Below are 21643 nucleotides of genomic sequence, written 5' to 3'. Positions count from 1 at the left end.
GTAAACCAGCCTTCAAAATTGTGGATGAGCATATATAAGTAATTAGAAGGTTATGTGACATATGATATATTATGTAGTTATATATGTTATTGTCATGTATGCATATTAAATTATATTATATATTTAACTAGAGTAAGACAGTCCACAGAATGAACTCTTAAGAAGAATGTATTTTTTATTGTATGTGCTATATGGTCAGTGCCAGAATGGAAGTGTACAACAATGGGTCAGCTAGGTGAAGGTCAAGATAACATTTTTAACCACAGATTGGAATGACAAAATTTGGAATGGCTTGAAATCTCTACTTCTTCTTCCTGAAGACATCAAGAAAGGAGGGGTGACTAGGATCTTGAAAGAGATGAATCGGATGGCAAAAAAAAAAATCAAAAGTCACAGAAGCGATAAGAAACTGAACTCAGGTTCAGTAGGAAAAAAATAGTGCAGGTTAGGAAAATTGGGGGAAATCAAGGAGCACAATAAAAGATAACTATGAAAAAACTCACAATTTGTAGACATAAACAGAAGCTAAGTTGGCAATGCTGCTGTTTTAACAGCAAACAGGGAGGAGGTGTATTTATAGGAAAAGTGGAATTAATCCTACTTTACTTAGGGCTGCTCATGCCTCTCTTAGAGTACTCCAGAGATAGTGAAGAGCCTGGTATGATGGTATGATAATTAGGATGGTAATTAGAACTTCCCCATTCTGATTAGAATCCCTGTTCTGCCAACTACTACCTGGGTGACTTGGGGTGAATCATGTGACCTCTTTTTCCTCACCTGCAAAATAAGGGGAGTTTTATGAGGTGCCTCCATTCTAAATCTGAATCCTAAACCCTGTGTGAAAAATGGAGGGACAGAGTTTCAGGGTAGAGTTAGAAGAAAACTGGCCATAATTGGGAAGGAAGGGAATCCATACTTATGTAGCACCTACAATATACCTGGCATTGTGCTAAGTACTTTACAAATATTATCTCACTTGATCCTCATAACAACCCTGTGAGGTGGGTGCTAGTATTATCAACATTTTTAGCTGAGAAAACTGAAGCAAGAGGTTGTGGGACTTGCCCAGGGTCACATTGCTAGTAAGTGTCTGAGGCTGGATTTGAACTAGGTCTTCTTGACTCCAGGCTCAGCACTCCATTTCATCCACTGCACCACCAGCTGCCTCTATAGGCAAATTAAATTTTAAAAGTAGTCCTAGGGAGTGGAATCACAACTCTTTTCAGGTATAACTTCCTGACCACTCACTGTTCTTTCTAGTGCAGGGGTCCCTAAGCTTTGGAAAGTCCACCAACTTTCCAAAGGGTCTGGAAAAAAGCCTAGAATGCTTTCCTTCCTTATCTCTGCCTTCTGGCTTCCCTCAGGGTCCAGCTAACAGCTCATCTTCTACCTGAAGACTTTCTCAGTCCCACTCCATGCTACCGCCTTTCCTCTGAGATTAGCTCTAATTCACTCTAAATATAGTGTGTGTGTTCACAGTTGTTTACATGTTCACTCTTCCATTAGACTATGAATTCCTTGAGAACGTGGAATGTCTTTTGCCTTTCTTTGTGTCCTTAGCACAGTGTCTTGAACATATCAAATAATAAAAGCTTATTGACTTAGTGTTTCTTTACTATGGATAGGTTTTAGGAATCTGTGAACTTACATGGGGGAAAATACATCTATATCCCAATATATTTAGTATGCTTTGCAATCCTCTGTATTTTACTTTATGCATATAAAACATTTCGAGATTGCCAAAGGGATGCAGCACCCATGAAACCAAAAAGAACCCTCAAGAATGTCTGAAAGTAAAAACAAACCACTAGGTGGCAGTGTTATCCCATTAGGTCACTGCATTTCCAGGGTAGTCTTTTTATTAAGAATAAAGTTGGGTCCTATCTTCCTCCACAGAAAGAACTGATGGTGTCTGAATACAGATTGAAGCACACTATTTTTCACTTTCTTTCCTTCTTTAATTTTTTTGGCGGCCGAGGTTTCTTTTCTACAAAATGACTAATATGGAAATGTTTTACATGACTGCAAATGTATAACCTATATTGAGTGCTTACTGTCTCAGGGAATGGGGAAGGAAGGAAGGAAAAGATAGAATTTGAAATTCAAAACTTTAAAAAAGACCCCAAATATGAAAAATTGTTTTTACACATAACTGGGGAAAAATAAAATGTTATTTTAAAAAAATAATAAAGGTCAGCATTTCCTTTGGTTACAATTCATACGGCGATTTCTTGGGTGGAGCATGATAATGTACAGACAAAACACCTCTCTATAAACTACAATTGTAACTACATACCTTCTAAATTCAAAATTTAAAAATAAGAAAATCTGTTGGCATCCTATCTTTCTCATAAGCTACTTATCTTTCTTGACTCAACTTCAGAAGTCATAGGAACACACAGGCTTAGAACTACAAACACCTTTAGAGGTCATTTATTCCCCACTTTCTCCTCAGAGGAGGAAACTGAAGTCTAAGATAGGGAAATAACTTGCTGAAAGTCACACAGGTGACTTTGGAGAACAAAGATTTGATCCACGTCCCTTCAGTCCACATCCAGGGTGGTCTCCATTGGAACATGCCTACTGCCCAGATTCAGCTAGAATTCTCTGCTCATTCTTTTCCTCCAAGCCAATCACCTCAATAGCCATGCTTGCTCAGGTATTTTCTTAAAATCTGTTTCCCCAGTGCTACCACACACCCCTACAGTCCCCACTCAAACCAATTAAACAGTAAACTATTTGCCATTGCTGCACAGAAGCAAGTAGTAAGATTTCCTACCTTATCAACAGAAAGAAACAGACTTCCTCCCTTATATTAAGTACATGGACAGTCTTATGACACTTTCTTGTGGGAAATGAAAGTAACTGTATAGACATTTATCCCTAGCCTAGAACTTTCTTCTTAATATGACTCTGAGGTGGTGATCAATTTTATCAGTCCAGGCCAGGAGATGGGGGACCTGCAGCCTTGAGGTCCCATGTGGCCCTCTAGGTCCTTAAGTGCTGCATTTGAGGACCTAGAAGGTCACATGTGGTCTTGAGGTTACAGGTTCCCCACCTCTGCTCCATGCTTCTGTCAAGGATTGAACTTTGATGATTTTACTCTATTATGTGATAAGTAAAGAAGCTTCCTTCCTTCCTGGGTAGCAATACTCTACATACAAAATTGCTAGGTACAAGCAGTCTCCAGTATTCATGCAGGCAGAAATGGTTTTTGAGGAGAAAAGCATTTCCTTTTTAAAACAGTTAGATAACATTAGCATCCCCAGAGTAGGAAGGAAAGGATCTCACAGTAGACAGTAACCAGCTCTTTTCCCTCTCAAAGGAGAGACCAAGAGGAAATAGAACACAAGACTTGCTGATAAGAACTATTAAACACTGAAATGGGTTGTCTAGAGAGATTCTGTACTCTCTTTAAAGCCATGCACAGGACCCATAGCAATTTACCTGTGATGTATGTAATGCCAGGCTGGTTTCACAAGTCTCTTTGCATTCTATCTATCAAGAACGCTTTCCCCTATCAAACCTCAGTAGATTTGTCAATACTAGCTAATCTCTGATTATTAAGGTCAAACATTCCATGTTTCTTCTCTTACCTAATCTTTTATCTTTTTAAATAAGAAAAGACTATTAATGTTTCCAGTTCTAAGTCTGTGTTCCTGTGACTTCTAAAGTTAAGTAAGCAATTACATACTTGATGTGAGGAACAATGACTCGTTTTTATTTGAACCTCTTGAAAAAGTTCATTTTGTCCTTCAACCCTTTTCCAATAAACTATCTTCATTTAGGTTCTCGTTACTTTTCTCCATGACTGTTACTAAAGCCTTCTGTTTGGTCTCCTGCCTTAAGTCTTCCTCTTCTCCAACATATTTTCTAGGTAGTTGCCAAAGTAACTTTCTGAAAGCATAAGTTCTACTAGACACTCTTTTGTAGTCACTCAAAAAACTCCAGTGGCTTACTTTACCTGGCTACAACTTACTTTTCTAGACTTATTACTTCCCTCCATATGCTCTAAGGTCCATCCAAACTGGCCTTGTTACTTTTTACCACATCCATTGTCTCTCTTATGTCTGTGCCTTTCTTCTATTTTCGAATCTTTTCCTTCCACATCTTTCCCTTGTAGAATCTCTAGCTTCCTTCAAAATTCACAAGTACTACCTGCTATGGGAAGCCTTTCCTGTTACCCCAGATGCTAGGAACCCTACTTCCACCCAAACTGTCTTGTGTATACACACTATCTGTACATCTTTCTCCTTGAGGGCAGAGTCTGTTTAAGTTTGGTCTTTGGATTCACAGCACCAGTGCCTGATTATACAGAGGAGGTGCTTAATAAATATTTATTGATTTTAATGTAGAATAATAAATAATTAAAATATATGAAATGAGATTGTGCTTTATATGCCATCTGCCACCAAGCAGATGTTCCTATATTAATGCCGCTAAATAGAAACTTAGATTCAGCAATGTGACATCTGGGCTTTTGGGACTCTGTGGCAAAGCTATTAGTTTCAATTAAAGAAAATTCTAGTTGGTTAGAAAAAATGAGAAGCTTCCCCTGGCATCCTGAATATTGCTTTGTAAATATCCTTCTGACAAATACAGTCAACTAGCCTTCAACTGGATATCTTTGGCATTCATGTGGCAACATATACTGATACTACTCATTGATTTCATTGGTCCTTGCTTCTATGTCGACCTTTAAAAACACATTGAGTAAAGAGACTTGACCTCATTTAAAGCTTCAAGGTGTTCTTCTTATCTCTTAATCTCTCTTGGTCTTCAGTGTCCTCTCCATTATATCTGTGTTTTTCATTTTGAAAATAATTTTCTTTGAAAAAGAAGGTAGAAGCAAATGGGTTTTCCTCTTCCCTGTTATTGAGTATCATTACACAATCTGCACCCCTAATTCTCCTGTACCCTCCAAGGTAGACCTATCTTACTCTAAACAGGATTTTTGCCCCCTTGGTACTTTTTGCAAACTGTAACTGATTCTTTGAATTTTCTGACACAGCAATCATAGTTCTGTGCTAACCAGACTTGGTGGGAATTCTTGCAGTTCTCCCTCCCTCCTTTTCTCTCTTCCTCCCTCCCTCCTTCTCTCCCTCCCTCCCTCTCTCTTTCCCTTTCTTCCTCCTTCCCTCTCTCTCCCTCCCTCTCTCCCTCTCTCTCCGTCCCTCTCTCCCTCTCTCTCCCTTCCTCTCTCCCTCCCTCTCTCTTTTCCTCTCTCCCTCTCTCTTCCTCTCTCTCCCTCTCTCCCTCTCTCTCTCCCTCTCTCTCCCTCCTCTCTCTCTCTCTGCCTCCCTCTCTCTTTCTCGCTTGCTCTCTCTCTCTTCCCCCCTCCCCCCTCTTCCCAGTCTGAGCTTATTGGAGAGCTCCCCATGAAGCAACATCCAAGTCTCTGGGCATCTCCCATTTCTCGAAGGGACTAATTATGATTGTATTATCATAATTTTGCTCTTTTGATCCTCTCCACCAATGCATTTTCCCCTTTACAATCTCTTCATAAGTAACTATGTATACCACTCCTCTAAACTATTTGTAATTTCTTTTTTGGTTTGTTTTCCTAAAGCTCAGGAGACCTCTTCCTTCCTTGGCAATACCAATGACCCCTAAGACAATATAGCTGCTTCCTCCCCAAATTCCCTTTATCAGCCAGTAAGAATAAAATATAAGGCAAGTAGTCCTTATCATATCCTAAACCTGAGAACAATGTGAGCAAATTATTTCTTTTGGGGATCCTTCCTCAATTTCCTTTCATCCTCCCCCTGTACCATTGCTTCCCCACAATCTTTTGCACTGTAATGGAATGTTTATGTCTGTTTTGGGCATATGCTTACTTTTAGTTATAGTTAAAGTACCTTGATTTCTTTCTAAGAAAGTTTTATTGGCCAAAAATAATGAATATTTAAATGTATTTATTAAGATACAAGTATTTTATGCCTTTTGTAAACACTGGGTTTTCAAATTTTCATTTAAGAGGAGAACGCCACAACAGTGGCAGCTAGGTAAGACAGTGGATGGAGCTCATTTTAGAGTTAAAAAGATCTGAGTTCAAATCCTGCCCCATACTTTACTGCCTGTGTGACCTGGGGCCAGTCACTTCACCTCTGTGTGTTTCATTTTCCTCAACTAGGGAATGGGAATTTATCACCTATTTTACAGGATGATTGTGAGAATCAAATGAGGCAAATATTGTAATATATTTAAAGTACTTTGTAAACCTTAAAGTCCCATATAAATGCAAATTATTGTATTCTTACTGCTAATAATGGCAACAGAGAAAAATGCCATTACTTTTTCCCAAAAGAATTAGAATATAAGCTCCTTAAATGAAAGGACTATTTTGTTTTGGTATCCTTGGGGTCTAACCAAGTGCCAAGTACATGTAGATGTTGATAAATACTATTGATTAAGATTGCAGGATCTAGTTAGACAGAACCTTACAGATCACCTAGTAGTGACTAGTCCAGACTGGAAAACAGAGACCCAGAGAGTTTAAGTCTCTTGTCCTTGATTGTGGACAGAGCAGGAAGCAAAACCAGTACCCTTGCACAGTGCTCCCCACATAGTAGGTGCTCAATATATGTCTACTGACAGTGATGATCATTTGTGAGTTATGTATGTGTGATGTTAGTTGGATAGGATGGTTTTTGAAGTCTAATATGATGCTTAAAGGTACCTATTTCTTGACATAATTACTGGTATAAGTCCAGTGACTATGTCTTCCAAGGACTGAGGAGAAACCCAGCTAGTTTTGGAGATGCTCATCCCTGATGGTTTTGCCATGTGATTCTGATTTGTGTTTCAGCCACAGAAACTCATTAAGCTATCTACCTATAAAGCACAGAGGGGCTTTATGGAGATCAATGAACACTAATGAAATGAGGGGTCCCATATTAACTAACTGAAGTAACTAAGGCCAAAGAAAAAGACTACTGTTTTCTCTGATGTAATCTGAGTGTAGAAAGAAAAGCCAGTAGTAATAGTGACTGTCCTTGGGGATCACATTTAAAAGGAATTATAAAATAGAACTGCTAGATCAATCAACAATATTTATTAAGCCCCTGCTATGAGCCAGACCCTGTGCAAAGTGCTGGGGATACAAATATATTCTATGTTCAGGAGAGAAAATGGGGTATCACCCGCCATGTTTAAAAATAATTTTTCAACTTTTTTCTCAGTTCAAAGAGCTTTTTGTTAAAGGAAACAGATAATTTGTCTGTGTGCTGTTGGAGTGGGGCAGTAAGGGAGAGGCAAAGAGATGTGTTTAGATTGTCTCCTTACTTGAAACTGTGTCCAGAAGCATTTATTCTGCCTGCAACTCTTTAGATAATCTTAAAAACTATATAGTAGTCAATGACCATAGTGGAGAAAAATGTTTATAAAAAGAAAACTTGCGCTTTAGGGAGGGAGTGGTAATGATTGACACACAGGATGAGACTCTGTCATCACGATGTATGTGGTGGGATCCCTGCTGCCTCCTCAAGTTTTCTAGGTAAATTTAAGCGAAAATGAATACCAAGGGGCAAACTGTAGAAGGAATGGGGTAAGAAGAGGAATTGCAAGGCTAAGGCGAACCATTTTATGAAAGCACTTTTTTCTTCCAATCCTCAACAAGAGAGGATCATTAAGGTTAACTTCTAGCCCAAATCTATAACTAATGAACATTTTATAGGTAAAATCTGATTTAAATAAATAAGTCTTACAGAGAAGGAGCTGCTAGAATGGCAGAGAGTTAAGGGAGAGACTTCTTTAGGTACTTTAGGACCACTATATCCCATGCTCTTCCACTGGTGTCCTACAAGGGGAGGGGGAGGGTTTGAGAGAGAGTAGAAAAAAGGAAAAAAAACACCTTTGCATAAAATATCTTTTGTAAGACTCTATGGATATTAATTTATTATTATTATTAATCTATGGATATTAATATGGATCTAATATCTATAAGGAATCAACACTAATGAGTAAGAGCCATTCCTCCATTAGACATGGGGTCAAAAATAGTTTTAAAAATGCGAACTATCCACAGCTATTATTTCATAATGATGTTCCTAATGTGGACTAAAACTGAGTTTTCACGTCACAGTCCTCAGACTGGCAAAAATAGGAGAAAAAAAAGATGGAAATAGTATTAGAGCAGCTGTGATATAATGGGCAGGTAAATAAATACACTGTTAGAGGAGCTGTGAATGAGTACAACTTTTCTGGAAAACAACTTGGAATTATTCAAGGCAAGTCAATAAATGGTTCATATCCCTTTGGCATAGAAATTCCCTACAAGGAATGTACCCAGTGGAGTTCAGAGGCAGAGGAAAATATCTTGTACACCAAAGGATTTACAGCAACACTTCAAGGAGGTAACAGAAAACTGGAAATAAGACAAGTGCCCACTGAATGGAGAAGTCAAGACATTCACTGAAACATGGGAAGGTGTGAACTGATGGAAAGCAAAGCGGACACAATCAAGAAAACAATATACACAGAGACAACCCAAATGCTAAAGAAAAGGAGGCTAAAAGGCAGCCAGACTTGAGTTACTTGCAATGACCATGCTTGATTATGGAAACCTGATTATGAAACTGTGCTCTATGCTGTCAGACACGATTATTTTGTAGGTGGATTTTGCTTACATGGTTTTTGTTTTTTAAAAGGAAGATTCAAGAGTGAGATTGTTTAAACAGAAACACTGGAGGCATGAAAACAAAAGAAAACAATAAAATATCTTAAAGATGGTACATGAAACAGAGGATAGGGCAGTTACAGCAGTAAAGAAGACAAGGACAGAACGCTAAATTGTGAGTTCAGGAGCTGGGTTCAAACCACTTACACTTTCTGGGTCTCATTTCCTCGCCTGTAAGATGAAGGCATCAGAGTCATAAGGTCCTTTCTGGATTTAAATCCTATGCTGAGATATAAGGAGTATAAAACTGCCAACAGAAAATGATCAGAATTCCTTCAAACAAGTTTTGATTTTTGCCGGGAGTGGTCAGACAACATGCTCTCTATTCAATGGAAAAGAACGATTTATTTTCAGGAGTGATATTGTTGGTTCTTCTAGAACACAACCCAGTAGTGGGTACCTAAAAACACTCAATTTTAGAGAAATAAGAAAAAGGAAAATAGTTATGGGAAAAGGGGTAGATTGGAAATGAGAATGGATAACAAAGTTAGAAAGCCTATATTTGGCATCAGTTAATGAGCAACCGTAAAGTCTCACTACTAACATCTCTTCATAAAATACACACACACACACACACACACACACACACACACACACACATCTTTGACATTCTCTAAATAAAAATAAACCTGACTTTTTAAAGTCCTTTCCCTAACTAAAATCTCAGGGACTATCCTTATGATTTCATTCTACAGTAAGCGCCTGATGAGAAACTTCCCTCTACTAATGCAGATTGGTATCAGTTTCTCCACTTGGCGCGATTCTTTTATCACTGCCTAGAAGGTGTCCAGACAGCAAATAGTTATATGTTGATGACTGCACAAAAGTTCTGCTTCCAAAGAAATTGTAAGTGACTTGGATTGACTAAACATTTGTTACTAAAACTCTATGTCCAAATACAACAAAGACTTTTAATATTATTTTTATACTGTTAAATGGGGTAGGGGTGGATAACAGGAAGGCAGGAGAAAAGCTAAGAGACATTCAATCAGTTAAACATCATGGCGCTGGGTATCAACTTATTTGTAAAGTTGTGTTTAAGGAAGTGGGCTTTTGTTGAATGTTTTATTTCAATATTTTATTTTTATATATTTTATGTATTATTTAATATTTTATTTATTCCATATTTTAGGTGTTGTTTATTATATATTTATGTATTTCATATATCATCATATGTTTATATATTTAAACGCTGTTTTGAAAAGAATTGGAAAAATGCAGTGGTAGCCAGTGGTCAGCAGATGGCGATCTTTACTCCATTATGCTTGATGCATACCTACATGGTAGCAATTTCCAGGAATATGAGAAGCACCAGATCTTGTATTGGAAAAAGGACAAAAATATGCAACACATATTTCTTTTGTTTTGGGGCTGCAGTCTTATCTCCATGACAAGAAAAACTAAAGCTAAAAGTCCTGTAGGAGCTGGGGTCTGCCAAGTGTCTTAGCCCTATATTTAACTACCCACTGAAATCTTTTACCAGAACTTGCAATGGAAACTTTGGGGTCCTACTGAGTTACTGACTACGTTGGGAAAGGAAATTGACTGTGCCTCACCTCTGTCTGTGTAGGAATTGTGGGAATGCCTAGTGGTTTAGTTTTTTCAGGACAGGTATGGAAGATGGCCTCGTATGCATATGAAACATACTAGTCGTAAATACAAGGCTGACGATCTATGCAAATCAGGTTTTTTTTCACTAATCTTTTTCACATGGGCCACGTGGACAACTATAAATTTTCAGAAGATTTATCCCTAAAATTCAGTATAATTGGAAACAGAGTCATGGAGACAGCAGTGGGTTAGGAGTCAGAGGATATCAAATCTGGAATCAGTTCTGCTATTATCTGTATAACATTAGGCAAGTAACAGAATCACAGAGCTAGAGTTGCAAGTGGTCATCTAATCTACCCCCTGCCTCTCAAATAAACCCTTCCACAACATGCTGTACAAGATCTCCAGGAAAGGGGAATCCACCACCTCCCAAAGCACTCCATTTCTCTTTGGGCTAGTTCTAAAGGTTAGGAAATTTTTCTCTAACATAAGCCTTAAATTTGTTTCTTTGTCACTCCTATGCATTTGCTACTGATTCTGCCTTTGGAAACTCAAAGAGAAACTAGGTGGTAGCTAAAATGTTGACCTTGGAGTCTAGAAGACCTGAGTTCAAATCTTGCTTCAAATACTTACTACTGGTATGACCCTGGGCAAGTCACTTAACCTCTGCTTGCTGCAGTTTCCTCAACTGTAAAATGGGGATGATAACAGTATTTACCTTTCAGGGTTGCTGAGAGAATCAAGTGATCAAACTTGTAAAGCACTTAGTTTACTGCCTACACATCGTAGGTGCTAAATAAACAGTTATTTCTTCTCTCCTCCCACTCTCAAGCTTAGTTACCTTATATAAAATGAGGACAATAATAATTTCCACCTAATAGGGTTGTTGTAGGAATCAATAAAATATGTAAAGTATGATGGAAGTCTCAAAGTATTATATTATATAAATGCTAGCTATTATTATTATTAGATAGCAAAACACCCTGGATTTGTACTTTTAAGTACAAACACCAAGAGAAATTTACACCAAAACATGCAGGGGTTTTGGAACTTTCAGGCACTCCATAGTCTTCTCTCCCACTAGTTTAGGATGAGCAGCTAGTTCAAGAAACTCTGATTAGCTATCACTGAAGCTTATTTAACATGAACTTATTTGAAAATATTAAATTTCATAGTCTTTGTCACAACAGACACAGTATTAAATGGGATTGAGCAAAGACAATGGTTTATTATTTGTAATTCCTGGTCTTTTCATCTTTAAAAGCTTGGGGAGTTTAGGGGCACATGGTAGATCAACCCAGTCTATTAGTCATTGACCACATCAAAGATATATAGATTTATTTAAGAGTCCAAGGCCTTATAACTCACATATTTGAAATGTTGAAATTACTGGTTCTTCATGCGCATCAGAATTTAAGTTTTACTTCATGGAGTCCACATATTTGTGCTTTCTAAGCTAAATAATAAATAGCTTTCCAAAAGTAATTAGGAATCATTATGTGCCAAACATAAACTGGGCTCACTCTGGCAAAAATGTGCTTTAAATTTCACGGAGGTGAGAAACTATGTAAATGTTTTTGAAATGATTGGGAATGATTTACATAAATAGTGTAGAAATACAGAATGGCAGTTTTGAGCTAATATAAATTATATAATAATTAACTTAATTGTTTTGTGTTATAGTCCTGTTAGTGAGAACTTTGTATTTGAGGGCCAAAATTCTTTTGGGGTGGGCTGTTCTCTCTCTGCATCTGCCCATACCCTTACTACTCAAAGCCCAATTTTCTGCATTTTTTGGGAGGAGGGCCTTCTTCCTCCTGATTTGTCATCTGGCCTGAAGACAAGCCTACCTAAAACACATTGACATCTCCTGGGATCCTTTGGATGGTGGAAAACTAGTGATAATCCTTTTCACTCTGAACCTCTTTGAACTCTGTCCCATCAGGTCCTTTTCTCTGAGTATCTCATGTTAGCCTTTAAAGTAGGGGATCTGAAACTAAGGCTAGATTGAAAGGCGTATATAATTTGGATGGGAAAAAATTACATTTTTATTTTCACTAACCTCTAACTAAAATTTAGCTTTTCCTTTAATTATGAATGTAGGCAACCAACACTATTCTAAGAAAAGGTCAATGGGTTTCAAAGGACTGCCAATAAGAGCTCTCTCTCTCTCTCTCTCTCTCTCTCTCTCTCTCTCTCTCTCTCTCTCTCTCTCTCTGTGTTTCTCTGTCTCTCTCTCTGTCTCTCTCTCTCTCACACCCACACACACATGTTAAGAGCTCTGAATGTAAAACTTCCCCTAGGTGAATAAAGACAAACTCTAAATGAAGGCCTTGCTATGGTTTTATGTTTTAATAGTCTGCCCATCTTGTGAAAGACTCTTCTAAGTCTCCAAGTTGTTGTTATCAGATGTACTATGTCAGTGTGTCTGTATATGTATGAATGTTGACTATTTTAGAATGACAAGTGAAGAACACAGTACCATGTATACATATGTGCTTAACACAGGATATGAACTGGCATTTCTGTGCAATAGAAACTCATAATTAATCTGTAAGAACAAAAAGTATCTTCTAAATAATGTAAGATGTAAACATGTTGTTGAGTCACATCTGACTCTTCATGACCTCCTGGACCATAGCAAAGATCCTGGAGTGGTTTGCTATTTTCTTCTCCAGTGGATTAAGGCCAACAGAGGTTAAGTGGCTTGCCCAGGGTCACTTAGCTAGTAAGTGTGTGAGGCCAAATTTGAATTTAAGTCTTCCTGACTCAGCGTTCTACCCACTGAGCCACCTAGCTGCCTCCAATCATATGCAGTATGCTTAAATAACATTTTTTTTGGGGGGAGGAAAGAGGGGAACTCAGATTGGTGATTTCTTCAGTATAGAGAACTGGTAAGGCCCATCTCCTTCTAGTAAACCCTGTCAGAAACTGATCAACAATTTACAGTGATGGAACGTTGCCTGGGGGCAGTAGGGAAAGTCACTTGCCTAGGGTTAGAAGTGGGGCTTACCCTCAGGTCTTCCTGACACAAAGAATAGGTCCATCTACCACGCCAAGTTATCTCTCAAGCATATCTTACTGAATGTCAATTATTTAGAATGGGAATCCATATTCATTTATTCACCCAGGCTGGAAGTACAGAGGTCACTCATGGGCACATTCCCACTGCAGATCTGAATGTGGGCAAGTTACAGAATCAGAGTTGGATGAGACGGAAAAGTCTACCTAATCTAATGTCTACAATAACTCCAAACAGGTAGTCTTCTAGTCTTTTCCTGAACAATCCATTTTCTCCTGGGGTAGATTATTATAAGGCAGGTACAGTGGATAGGGCACCAGGCCTAAAGTCAGGAAGACCTGAGTTCAAATATAGCCTCAGACACTTACTAGCTGTGTGACCCTGTGCAAGTCTCTTAACCCTGTTTTCCTCTGTTTTCCCATCTGTAAAATAAGCTGTAGCAAGAAATGGCAAACCACTTCAGTGTCTTTGCCAAGAAAACTCTAAATGGGGTCACTAAAGAGTCTGAAACAGCTGCACAACAACAGACTATGACACTTCTGGATAGTTCTTACCATTAGGAAGATTTTCTTCATCAAGAATTTTGATGAGGGGTATGTTGGGGTTGGAGGAGGAAAGGAAGATCATGAGTTCTGCTCTGGACATGTTGACTCTGAAATGTGGGTTTAAATTTCAAATTTAAAAAGTCCAAAAGGCATTTGGTGATATTGGGCTGGCAAATCAGGAGAGAGCACATAAGAGCACACAATATAAGCTAATGATATCATCAAGTGAGAGAATGTAAGGAAAAAAAGAGAATTCAATTCAGTCCAAACTCTTGGGGGTTACCCATGTTGAATGTATATGGCATGGATGATGAATCACTAAAGGAAACTGAGGAGTAGTTAGATAGATAAGAGAACCAGAAAGGATCATATGAGAGGAGAGGATGGTCAACAGTTGTCAAAGGTCAAGAAGGATGAATACTAAGAAGAGGCCATTAGATTGAATAGTTAAGAAATCATTGGGAGAGCCAGGTGTGGAGGGACACATCTGAGGAGACTGGGGCTGGCAGATAGCTTGAGCTCAGAAATTCTATGCTATAGTATGACTAAAGTCAATCAAGTGTCTGCACTGAGTTCACCACTGACATGGTGAGGGTTTTGGGAGTGGGGACACATCAGGTTGTCTAAGGAGGGGCAAAATGGTCTAGGTTGGAAGTGGATCTTCCTATGTAGATCAGCCATAGGATCAGCCCCAGAGTAGTCACTGCACTTCTAGACTAGTAAGACAGGGAGATTTAGTCTCCCTTAACACAGTAAAAGAGAGACAGGGATAGAGAGAAGGAAAGAAAGAAAGAGAGGGACAGAGAGAGAGAGAGAGAGAGAGAGAGAGAGAGAGAGAGAGATCATTGGTTAACTTGGGGTAGAATAGTTTTGACTGAGTGAGTGATATATTCAGAAGTCAGATTACAGGAGGTTTAGGAATGAGGTGAAAGAGGAGACATTGATTAGAGAGCTTTTTCAAGGAGTTTGATTAATAAAAGGAGGAGAGATATAGGCTAATATTAGAGGGGAATACAGGATCAAGTGAGTTTTTTGAGAATGGGGAGAATTGTGCATGTTTATAGATAAGGAACCAGGAAGCTGGAAGAGATTAAAGATGGGGGAGGGGTATTTTAGCCTTTATTTAATTAATCTAATGATAAAAATGTGAAGCAGCATAGGAGCCCAAGGACAAATCTAGAAGGCACTAAATAGCTAACTTCAAGTCATTAATGAGTCCTTTTGTGGTCTTGGTGAATCAAACAGATCTAAATCTATGTGATCATACTAGCATCCAGTTCACATCGCTCCACATTTTCCACAAAAAATGCTTTGGTACAAAGCATTCTCCACATATGTGGGAAAACAGGGATTACAGTTTTACGGTGATTATTTTAGAGATCAGTCTTTGTTAAAAGCTTTAGAGTAACAGCTTTTAAATGTATACTAAACCTAATTGAAACTATATTAAATATCCAAGGTTAAGTATATGCCAAGACAGAAGCCTAATGTTGGTACAATAACATACAGCAAGCAGATACTCAGAGGCTAACATTTCTTCATATAATTAATTATATTCACTTGAAATTGACAGAGTGACCAATTGAGAGACAATAGTCAAGAGAGTATATTTTTATAAATAATGAAAAACAAAAAAAAAATTTATAAATAATGAGAAATAAAATTTAGGGCTTGTATCCTGAGAGGTCATCTCTTAATGTAATTACAATATGGTGGCTGCATTAGGATTCTTTTGTTGATGTAGCAGAGGTAGATTCTTTACTTTTTACATGCCTCCTTGATAGATATCAAATGGTTTCTCTACTTATTTTGTCTAACCAACTCACTCAGTAAGCAGCTCATATATCCACTTCCCAAACAAGCCAGATTCTCTGCTACTTACTGGGAGGAAAGGTGCCAGTCAGAGTGACAAGGGTGCAGGGGAAGTGCAGGGAAAGAAGGTGGCCTATAGGACAATTAATTCTTCCACAACCCCACAAGAAATAATATACAATGGGGAAGTACTGCTTACTTTAAGCTGAGAAGTCTTTCAAGAACACAAGATAAATTATTTATCCAACTAAGTGAAAAGACAATTTTTCTTTGAGCAGAGCATAGTCTCATCAAGGCAACCATTATTTTTATGCGAATTTGGGGTGGTGATAGTAAAAATTGACTTAATTGAATTATTAGTTGTGACTGTACATGATAGAAGTATTTTCCCCAAAACTTGTAGGACACTAAGCTAAGTAAACCTTATCTCATTCATTATTTCTTCTTTGAGTCAGCATTTCTCTACTTCTTATTTTAACATCAGCTTCTCTTTGACTATTCTACTTTGGGTCAAATGTACAGATATCTCTGGCTACACTGAATGCGCGCGCACACACACACACACACACACACACACACACACACACACACACACACACACACACACACAAACCCACCATCAGTTTATTCATACATATAGCTCAGAGAAAGTACAAAAACAAGGCATGAAAAGACCCTGACTAGGCAGTTGCTTGAATATAAGACAATAATATTAGCTGCAATAAATTACTGATATATTAGAAAGAGATAATAAAAGTATGTATCTCTTTATTAAAAATATGACACCCAACAGCCAGGATAAAATAGTTGGATAACTTCTCAAGTCTCTTTTTATCTCTGAAATACAGTAACTCAGGAAAAAATCAGAAATTATCAATGAGCTCTTTAGCCTGGCATTGTCATTAAAGCTCTGTTCCAATCAGAACCCTACAATTCAATGAGGAATCATGTAAGTATTTACGAGAATTATTAAAAAGTCAGCTCCCCCCTCCCCCCCGTATGGGGGTAGGGGATTGTAAACCTGTGACTTAATTATTTTGTCAGTTTATGAAATTCCAGATAATGTAAACTCCTTCCACCAATGCAGAATGGCAACTTAAACATACCGGAAAAGTCCAAGTCAATGAAGAATACCCATTGTTCCAACTATGATAGAGAAAAGAACCATACAGCTGGTCCATTAGTACATATATCTTGGAGATACAATGGATGAACCATTATTGGAGCCCAAATTTAAATAAAGAAGTAAAGTGGGCTAAATTTCCCTTGGGAAATTTTGTACTTTTAATGAGCACAGAATTTCCCTTCAAACAAAAGTCCATCTTTCTGAACCAGGAGAACATTAAACACAGTAACAGCCAGTGTGTGAGGACTGTTTTGATAGACTTCGTCCTCCACAGTAGGGCAAGGACCTAAAACATTCCCAAAGGACTTAGGATGCAAAATGCCTTCCACATCCAGAGAAAGGACCATGGAGTCGGAACGCAGAATGAAGCAGACTATTTTCCCTTTTGTTGTATTTGGTTTTGTTTAGTTTTACTCATGCTTTCTCCCATTGGTTTTATTTCTTCTAGGCAACATGACTAAAGTGAAGATGTGTTTAATAAGAATGTATGTGCCAGTTGTATTGCTTCTGGGACTGTATCCCAAAGAGATCATAAAAATGGGAGAGGGTCCCACATGTACAAAAATATGTATAGCAGGAAAACTGTAGCAGCTCTCTTTGTGGTGGCCAAGAATTGGAAATCAAGGGGATGCCCATCAATTGGGTAATGGCTGAATAAATTGTGGTATATGAATGTAATGGAATACTATTGTGCTATAAGAAATGATGAACAGGAAGACTTCAGAGAGGCCTGGAAGGACATATATGATCTGATGCTGAGTGAAAAGAGCAGAACCAGGACAACTGTGCACACAGCAACAACCACAGTGTGCAAGGAATTTTTCTGGTAGACTTGGTACTTCATTGCCATGCAAAGACTTAAAAAATTCCCAATGGACTCTTGAGGCAAAACACCTTCCACATCCAGAGAAAGAACTATGGAATTGGACTGCAGAATGAAGCAGACCATTTTCTTTTGTATTATGTTTTGTTTTGTTTTGTTTTATAGCTTCTCCCATTCATTTTAATTCTTCTGTGCAACATGACTAAGGTGAAAATATATTTAATAGGAATGTATGTGTAGAACCTATATAAGATTGTACATTGTCTCAAGGAGGGAGTGGAGAGGGCGGGGGGGAAGGAGGGAGGAGGGGAAAAAAATCTAAGATATATAGAAGTGATGGTAGAACACTGAAAACAAATAAAATAATTTAATAAAAAAATAAGAATGTATGTGTAGAACCCATGTAAGACTGCATGCCATCCTGGGGAAAGAGGGGGAGAAAATTTAAAAATTATGGAAATGATTGTTGAAAATTGAAAACAAATAAATTTGAAAAAAATAATTTTTTAAAAGAAAAAAAGTTTATCTTTCTAGTATCACTATTTTTCCAGTGACAGTACATGACTGTCAACCATAGAATACTACAGTCTCCAAGTAATTAAACCTGTGAGTGACCCAGAGTGCAATGGAGAGGCAGACACATAGTGGGCATGAAGAGGTTGTGAAGTCATACCAACAGAGAAAGTGTTGTAAAAGATATTTTCAGAGAGATACATGCTCACAAAAAGAAATTCACTAGTTGTACAGCAAGAATTTGGGATAACTAATGATCAACTTATATGGTCAACTGGTATCCACCTGACATCAAAGCCAGCTAAAGGAAGGACTACAGAATGGTGGGATTTATGGGGATAGCAACAAGAATTGCACAAATCGAGGTGGTGATGATGGATTGCAATCTGTACTGCTGGAGGAAGTACCAACATTTAATGCATCTAATTACTAACACTGAAATGCCTGTTTTGGTGAAAATTTAATTATTTGTAAGCACCTTAGTGAGAAATTAGATGGCTAACAGAATGTTCCTATGCCCAGTATGTGTTTAATTAATGTTTGTTTCACAGTAGCCCCTCAGAATCAGAACTGGATGGGACCTTAAGAGAGCAAAACAGAATTCTGTTTTCAGCAAAAAATAGCTTGTAAATTAAGGAATCATATGAAGAATCTCAAAAATTATTTTCTAAGTGACAGAATAAACTGGTTTCGCTATAATGGAAACACTTGCTGTCCAAGAACCCTATCTACCATATATATCTTGTTCTTTGTGGCACAAAACATGGTATGTGCTCAATATGTATATAATTTGTTGTGTTCGTCTTTCATTTTCAAAGAAGACCATGACATCAGAGACATGATGACATGACTTGCCCTTGACTTTGTTTTGAGCGACAGAAGGCTGTGCAAGGTCACCAGCCTCTGTATCTATTGAATAATGTGTACGTGTTCAGCATGTATTTACTTAATATGATCAATATGTATTTACTAAATATGTTTGTGCTTAATATATACTTATTAAATAACATGGATAGATCAATACAGACTTACTACTCAGTATTATTCAATACTTAGGTGCTCAATATGCACTTACTGAAGAATACGTTTAGTGAATAACTTTGAAATGGCACAAGCTTAATGCCTGCCTTAAGAAGGATGCTGAACACAGTACAGAGATGTTTAAAATAAAGATTCATTTATTTCAGCAGAATTGCCATATAGTCTACACCAAATAAGCCTTTGATTTCAGATGCTTTGCAAAAACCAAAGCACAATGCTATGAAAAGTTGTATGTATTTTCATACAACCAAATGCAAGTTAAAAAATGAGAGCTACGTTCAGCTTAAAGTCTTTGTAAATTAAGAATGACAGAAACTGATGTGAAAACTCCTGAAGTGTTTCTAGTCATAAAGAAAATGTAAATCCAATCCATATTCTTAAAATCAAGTACCTATACAGATGGCAGATACGACAATACAATGTTCCTATGACTGTCACAGAAAGAACCTCTGAGAAGATGCTCTATCTTACCTAAAATTGTGAATGAGACACAGGTGTGTGATATGTCAGTAGCAAGTAAAATTTCTGACTTATAACAAAAATGGTTCATGCAACTGAAATAAAACTTCTGGAGGGATTCGTTAGTGTATTACATTTTGCATTACAGAAACACTATGCAATAATATTTTAAAAACAAATACCACGAAAAATTATTTGGTACATGTTTTTATGTGGTGAAAGGTACATCAAGGCATTTCTTCATATGGCAGCCCTTCCCTAATAGTACATATTTAATGTCTCATAACATTTATATCTTATTTCATTATGTTTTGACCCACTCATGCCATATTTTCTGAAACAGTGTTTTTGATGAATTAGGGTAAGGAGATGGAAGATAGTGTCTCCTCTGGCTGTTGTTAAAAAGCCCTTAAGACTAAAATCTATATGAAATTGCCTTATTTTCTCTTCATCAATTGCCTCCCTTCCTACTTTGCAGACACCTCTGTGTAATGCACTTTCTTCACATTTTTTCTTAGTGGTAACTGAGATCAAAGGAAAAATGAATGAAATCAAGAGATACTTGCTCTCCAAAACCTAAAGCTAAATTAGTTTTAGAATGAAAAGTCCAGGATCAACCCCTTCATGAATTCTTAAAACTGAGACAAAAAAAAGTTAAGAAATTTCAAATTCTTTACCTGCAAAATGAGAGGACTAGTCTACATAATTTCTAAGTTTCTTCCATTTTGAAAAATGTTAAGACTTGGAGTGTGATTGTTTTATGTTAAATCATTATACAGGTGAATAGAGAGCTAGCCTTGAAGCCAAGACCTCTGGACTGAAGGGCTGTCTGTGCCACATATCAGCTGTGTGAGCATGGGTAAGTTACTTAACTTCTCATTTACACAGGCAATTTTCCAACTCTCTGAGTGATAACGTTCTTGTCAGTGGCAGAAGCATTTTCCACATTGGGAATTTTCTATACCCAGGAAATCACAGATTAGGACCTGAAATAGTTTTTATTGTGTCACTGGTTTCATGACTATTGGTTTGATATCTGCAATGTATGTGTGGGTGAATCCTCAATCAGAAACACAAGCATTATTCCAGCACTCGTCTTATCTGAAAACATTGAACATAATGTGATTTATAATGCGGTTTCTAGGAAAACACTGAGATGAAAGCAGATATTTCCTGTATTATGCATATTGAGATGATTTCCATTCCACAAGCCCCTCCCTCAAATTACCCGGCTTTTCCTTTTGGTGTTTTTTTTCATTTTACATATATATATAAATTATGTAAGGTAAGACGATTCAACCTTTTCTGGAATCCCCTAGTTTTAACTGCTCATACTCTTCTCAAATAACCATGCAAAAAATCCTTAACTGTTTATACGCTGATCCTCCTCTCCCTCTCCCCCCCAGGAGAACGTAAGGTATCCAAGGGTAGAGATGCTTGTATTTTGTCTTTACATATTATACCCTATGTCTGGCACAGTGCTTTGAACACAGTAATAAAAGCTAATGCATATAGATTTGAACGTGATGTGAATATAACATCTACAAGATTTTAAATAACCAAAGCATGGTGCGGATGGGGGATTCTTTCTGCAAAACCTTGTTTACTACAGTAAGAAGAAAGGGTATGTCTTCTTCCTTTAGAAAAAGACTTCAGAAATTCTTGGGGTGTGGGGAGCAGGGCAATGGAGGGAGGGGCAGCTAGGTGGTACAGTGGCTAGAGTACTAGCTCTGGAGTCAGTAGGATCTGAGTTCAAATCTGGTCTCAGACACTTACCAGTTGTGTGACCTTGGGCAAGTCACATAACGCTGACTGCTGTCCGCCCCAAAAGAAAGTTTTTGGGTACCATAAACTAAGAACAGGATTTAAGCACTAGCAGTGGGTAAAGTATCACAAAGACCCAGAGTCAAGAGTTGCCTTGGACACATACGGTGCATCCCAGCCAACATGCTTACTAAGACTACCTACAAGTAGCAGGCCATTTGCTGATCTGTTTTGTGCTGAGGATTTTTCTATTATGAGGCTGTTGTTGCTAACTTGTCAGCAATTTTTTAATATATAATTTCTGAAAAAA

The 21643-nt window shown here is 37.7% G+C and overlaps 1 protein-coding gene across 11 annotated transcripts in view; it reads right to left on the bottom strand.

Moving 5' to 3' along the window:
• The window catches only part of PDLIM5 (PDZ and LIM domain 5), a 215764-nt gene that overhangs the window by 59360 nt on the left and 134761 nt on the right, over positions 1–21643 (bottom strand). The window lies entirely within an intron of this gene.

This window comes from Notamacropus eugenii, chromosome 7 (genome assembly GCF_028372415.1).
Source record: "Notamacropus eugenii isolate mMacEug1 chromosome 7, mMacEug1.pri_v2, whole genome shotgun sequence".
NCBI classification, from domain to species: domain Eukaryota; kingdom Metazoa; phylum Chordata; class Mammalia; order Diprotodontia; family Macropodidae; genus Notamacropus; species Notamacropus eugenii.
Note: the sequence above shows the minus strand (reverse complement) of the source record. Positions and strands in the feature narration are given on the sequence as shown.